Source organism: Nicotiana tabacum, chromosome 8 (genome assembly GCF_000715075.1).
Source record: "Nicotiana tabacum cultivar K326 chromosome 8, ASM71507v2, whole genome shotgun sequence".
In the NCBI taxonomy this organism is placed as follows: domain Eukaryota; kingdom Viridiplantae; phylum Streptophyta; class Magnoliopsida; order Solanales; family Solanaceae; genus Nicotiana; species Nicotiana tabacum.
In genome coordinates, this window is record NC_134087.1 from 163,703,416 (window position 1) to 163,709,811 (window position 6,396).

Below are 6,396 nucleotides of genomic sequence, written 5' to 3' on the forward strand. Positions count from 1 at the left end.
AAGTTGGAATAAAGAAGCCAGAAATGAAAGGCCTATGAAGGCGAAATAAATTGGAAAAGGTTAAGTCCCACGCGACTAGTCGTTGCGACAAAGTTTGAGGAGCCAAAAGTTCCCTAATGCCCCGAAGTTAGAAAAAAAAGAAAAGAAAAAGAAAAAAAATAAGAAGAAAAAAAAATAACAAGTCAGAAGGAAAAGGCCTACAGAGTCAAAGTGAAGTCGAAAAGATTGAGTCCCATCGACCAATCGTCATGGCAAAGTCTGGGAAAGCCAGAGTTTCTCTAGGGTCAGAAATGCAATCGGTATCAGGAAATAACCAGTTGCAGATGAAAGGGGCCGAGATCAAGTGGTTGAAATAATCAAGGCCACAAAATCAACTACCGTTTCAAACTAACAATTGTTCTTTATTTGAAAATAGGAAACAGGTGCAATCCAAAGCAACTTGCAAGAAGCAGGTGCAACCAAAAAGAAACTGTGCAAGAGCTAGAAACAGCTTTGCAGCAATAATCAATCCAAAAGGGAAGTCTCCTCCAAATTCTTTCCTGCATTTTTACTCATTTTCTTAAATAAAATAAAAAAAATGAAATGAAAGCTTTACAGCAATAATCAATCCAAAAGGGAAGTCTCCTCCAAATTATTTCCTGCATTTTTACTGATTTTCTTAAATAAAATTAAAAAAATAAAATGAAAGGAAGAAGAAAAATTCAAAATCATGGTAGCATAGGGTCTCCAATCTCTAGCTATGTCTTTCCCAACATAGGGTCCCATTCCCTAGTCGATGCCAGCATAACCTGGTAATCTTTCCAACATAGGGTCCCACCCCTTAGTTGATCCCGGCATAACCCGAGGACCTTTCCGGCATAACCCGATGACTTCCCCCGGTATAACCCAAGAACCTTTCCGGCATAACCCAATGATCTTCCCCGGCATAACCCGAGGACCTTTCCGGCAAAATCCGATGACTTCTCCGGCATAATTCAAGGACTTTTTCGGCATAACCCGATGACTTTCCCGGCATAACCCGATGACTACTCTGGCATAACCCGAGGACCTTTCCGGCATAACCCAATGACTTCCCCGGCATAACCCGAGGACTTTGCCGGTATAACCCGATGAGTTTTCCAGCATAACCTGGTAATTTTTTCCAACATAGGGTCCCATTCCCTAGTTGATGCTAGCATAACCTGGTAATCTTTTCCAACATAGGGTCCCACTCCCTAGCTTTGCCAGCATAACCTGGTAATCTTTTCCGGCACAAGGTCCTATTCCTTAGTTGATGCTAGCATAACCTGGTAATCTTCCCAACTAGGACCTCTGATCCCCATTTGATTTCATTTTAGATATAGGGCTCCACTCCCTAATCTCTCTTCTCCCAAAGATACACAATCCTGATTTTATTTCTTTCAATGAAGAAGTAGTTTAGATTTTTATTACAATAACTCACGAAATGTTCTTAGTGAAAACTGGGGCAGAAAATTTCTTTCGTTTGTTTGTTTTGGTGCCTGAGCAAGTTTTTACTTTGAGGCACAAATTTTGAGGAGACCAAAAGAAGAAGTCTTGATTCAAATAAAAGAAAAGAAAAACCAGAAAAGAAGTGAGCTCTAAGTAGAAGCGGAGAAAAGATGCGGATTGCTCAAGATATGATTGAAGTCACAAGCTTCGCATATCTTGCCTTGATCCGAAAAGCAGCGGTTGCAGTTAACGAGCATCAAGATTCAGATTAGAGTCTGCAGAAAGAACTAGCCAAGACTCAAGATCAAGCTTTAAAAGGTTTATAGATAGGAATCTTGTAACTCGTAGTTGATACGTTTAGCTAGTTTAGCTTTTCATTTTTGATTTTGGTGTAATAAGGAGCTCAGCAAGCAAAAACAGGAGCAACAATAGTGAAAGCACAGTTTCTTGGTAGTCTCAGCTACCAAAACTTTCAGAACTACACTGACCTGATTCCTTTATAGCCAAGGATATGTAGGCAACCTCCGAAGCAAGGTTCGGTCAGACTTTTCAAAAAAATGCTACCCATGGAGTTTCAAACGGGCAAAAATTGCTCATAATTGCTCACTTTATCTTTGCCCGAAAACTCTTCATGTTTCCGAGTAAAGAGAGGCAGCTGTGAGCACCTAATTTTTACCCTACATGAAAATAACTCCTAAAAATAAATCAAGAATAATTTTAATGAATTTTAGGAGTTTTTCTTTATTTAGTTGCATTTCATGCATGTTTAATGTTTTTAAAATCATAGAAAAATCATAAAATTTGTCTCATTTTAATTGCATATCATCTTAGGTTCAATTTGCATGTAGGAATTAATTTTATTAAGCAAACAATGGTCATTTTTACATATTTAGATTTTAGCCTTTAAAATTAGTATTTTTCTTTAGTTTTAAGTTAATTAGTTGTTTTAATGTTAAAAATAGATAAAGAATTTTAATTTCTACAAAAATAGATTGATTTAGGATTTTAATTGATTAGAGAAAAGAAAACGGAAAAAACAAAGAAAAGGAAAATAGGAAAATATATTTTTGGTCTTGTTTCTTTTAAAATTGGGCAAATTCCTAAAATGGCCCAAATTAATTTTAAACCCCAACCCAATTTCAATACCAATCCCCAAGCCTGGCCCAATAAACCCTTCCCTCTCCATTAAAAGACACATTAGGAAACCTAAAAGAGGAGATCAGATGAACAACCAAAAGAGGACCCCTTCTCTTGAAAGACACAAAACGGCGCACCCTTTTCTATCTTCATCAAAGAAGAAACACAAAGACAGTCACCCTCTTCTGATGGATTCACACACACAAAATTCATCACTCACTCTCACACGGATATCTCTCATCAAACAAAGTTGAAAACAAAGTTCTGTATTCAAAAATTTGAATTACAGATCTAAAAAACCAAAGTTTCCAAAAACAAAGCAAAAATAGTTTTTAAAAAAAGGGATTCAGAAGTTGTTTCTAATTTCATTCGATTGCTATATATTTTCTGGATCTTGGAAAGCTGTTTGAGTAGAAGAAGTTGTTGTTATTCATACTGCTATAGTTGAGTTTCAACCTTAGGAATTCTAGGCCGTTATTTGGAAACTGTTCTGCTATTCTCTGCTATAGATTCATTTGTTTGGTAGGATTGGCAAAGGTGGGAGATAGAAGTAGATTGGATGGCACTTCAAGTAATAAACTTACCTTTAGTGTTTACGGGGCAAGAAGCTATCTGACAAAACGTTTTCTTGGTATTCTTATAGCTTTGGATTTTGTGGGTTCCCCTAGCTTAATTTAGAGTCAAATGGTTGTTGCCATAGCAATTTCTGCCTGATATTCAAATGTGGAAAGTCATACAAGTTGTTTGATACCTTTGAGCAAGGGCATGAGTTTTGTATATGTTAATGGAATCAGTTGTGGTAGTACAAATGCCATAAACCTATCATTCTGCTAACAGATGCATAGTTTCTATATTGATAAACTTAGCACTCCTATCTTGAATCTACTCTATGAAGTAGGCCAGAACTTGGGCCTTTTTTCAGATAAAGTTTGTTGATTAAAATGCTTATTCTTTGTGCCGAGTAGTTAAGGTTTCATATGCCATCAGGATTATAATATTACTAAAGATCTAAATGATTTCTTTGGTGGACCTGCCTTCCTGGCTTGGGCGCGCATGGGAAACCTACACGCATGGGGTGGACCTTTATCTCAAAACTAGTTAAATATTCAGTTAGCATTGCATAAACAGATATTATATCGGATGCAAGAGTTGGGCATGACCCCAGTGCTTCCACCATTCTCTGGAAATATTCCAGCTTCATTAAAAAAGATATTCCCGTCTGCAAATATTACAAGACTTGGAGACTGGTATGTCAATTTTTGAAGTTTGTTGTCTCAATTAATACATTTTCATCTTGCTGGTCCTTTTCACAACATTATTTTCTATTGCTTTTACTTTGAGATATGCAGATATTTCACAATCTCTTTCGTTCCCTTCGCTTCACTCTCCATGCTAAGTTTTAGAACTTTTATTCAACATGTTTCTAACAAAGTTCGATTTCTGTGATGTTCGTTAGATGGTAAGCTTTTAATTAGTTATTAATTTGTTCACCCTTTAGGAATTGGGCTTGGTCAATTGCATGAAATAAGAAGTTAAAAAAGGACATGAGCATGAAATCTCCTTTAGCAAAAGCGCTCCATAATCAGAGGCCTTTCACGCATAATCTCAAAGTAGTTTAGTAAAATAATTCACAAATCTCGTAGCTTGCTTTAGGCACGATTAATTAACTATTGTGACTATGGGTACAGTTCCTGTGGCATAGTCATGGTAAATATCCCTAATTCGGGTGTGCATTTCATGTGACCCAATCATAATAACTTTTGAATAATAATAATAAAATAAACATGTCGCGAACCGCGGGTGCATTTCATGTAGCGTGATTTGCAGTGTGTTCCAAAACGACAAGTGTATGACAATCGTAACTTGTTCAAAAAATAATTCCATAAATCTTAAAAGCGGTTAAAATAATTAAAAGCATTCATTAAGTTAAAAATGCACAATAGGTTTAAAACATATAGTAAATCGGATAATTAGGCCAATTATTAATAGTTAAGTGACCGTGCTAGAACCATGGAATCCGGGAATGCCTAACACCATCTCCCGGGTTAACAGAATTCTTTACCTAGTTTTCTGGTCTCGCAGACTTTTAAATAAAGTCAAATTTTCCTCGATTTGGGATTTAAAATAAACCGGTGACTTGAGACACCAAATAAATTATTACAAGTGGCGACTCTAAAATTAAATAAATAATCTCATTTCGATTTATGTCACTTTTATTGGAAAAACTCCCTTATATACCCCATCGGGTGGTAAAAAAGAGGTGTGACAAATATATGTTTATAGTTTATGTTGATATTGTTAGGACCCATAGTGGTCGTTGCTTGATGTCATCTTACTGATTTCATTGATATTTCGTACTCAGTCATATTCATACATTCATATCATATCTCAGTCTAGTTGTTATTTATTGATACATCATATCATTGTTCTAGGTTAACTTCCATGACATAGTAAACCCATGGGTGAGACTGGAGAGATTGATGACTGAGTAAGGCCGAGAGCCTGATTATGAGTGACAGTTATGGGATCGGGCTGCACGCCACTTCGGTTATATTGATGATTATGATAGCTCTTGGGCTGTAGGAGCCCCTCCAAAGTCTGTACACACCCCCAGTGAGTGCAAATGATATTATTGAGGGATGGATTTCCCTGGACATGGATTTGTCCGAAGTACTTGATACCTGGAGATGGATTTATCCACAAGGTTGGATTGCCTTTTTTCCTTGGTACTAGGGGACTTATAGTTAGTGTTATATATGTTTCGGGATGGATTTCCCTGGGCCGTACGGGCCATATACAGTACTGAGTGGTTGAGCATGATGAGTGAAAAGTGTGAGACAGTGAGATTGAGTAATCTGAGAGTGTGAGTACATGATTCATCTCTGAGATACATGGTATTGGCATGCATATATGACATACATACATAGAGACGCATTTTTCTCACATTGTACGGTAGCACGTCATTCATGATTTTTACACACATTGATATGTGGTCATAAAGAGTTATCTCACACTTGCTATCTGAAACTAAAATGAACCATCTTGTTTATTGTGAAAAGGATTTTTTTCGAAAAAATTATAGTTTTCAGACTATCTCATATTTTATGACGATTTCGGTAAAGAATTTGAGTTTTTACTGATATTCTTGAGAAGCGAAACTATTTTCGAAAAAATTGTAAAAAACTAAGCATTTTATCTCTAAGTTACTTCCTTATTTATATGCTCTCACATTGTTATGATTTGTTGTTGATTATTGGTGTTGGACCCGACCTATGCTCCAGCTCGTCACTACTTTCAACCTAAGATTAGGTTTGTTACTTATTGAGTACATGGGGTCGGTTGTACTCATACTACACTTCCTGCGCATTGCGTGCAGATTTCGGATGTCGATGTTGATGTGTTCGATGAGAGCTAGATTGGAAGATGTACTTGCGTCCCTGTTGTATCTGCCTCTTGGTCATGGCAACCTTAAATTTTATAACTCTGTTTATGTACTTTTCAAATAGAAGGTGTATTTAGTTCATATCAGCTTTATAAACTCTATTTTTAGAAGCTCATGATTTGTACTACCAATCCTTGAGAAAGGTTTAAGATTCATATAATTCCATTATTTGATTGTCTTATTACTATTATTGAGATTAGACAGTTATAAGTTGGCTTAACTAGCGGGTTGAGTTATGTGCCATCACGACTATCGGATTTTGGGCTGTGACAGATTGGTATCAAAGCTCTAGGTACATAGATTCTACAAGTCATGAGCAAGTGTCTAGTAGAGTCTTGCGGATCGGTATGATGACGTCCATACATATC

At 36.6% G+C, this 6,396-nt stretch overlaps 1 long non-coding RNA gene across 1 annotated transcript; it reads left to right on the forward strand.

The window, feature by feature from the left end:
* The first annotated feature begins 2,669 nt into the window (after window positions 1-2,669).
* Window positions 2,670-6,141, forward strand: LOC142162849 (uncharacterized). Its single transcript, XR_012694326.1, has 2 exons — window positions 2,670-3,833; window positions 5,963-6,141. It is a non-coding gene; the product is annotated as an uncharacterized LOC142162849 (long non-coding RNA).
* The last annotated feature ends 255 nt before the right edge of the window (window positions 6,142-6,396 follow it).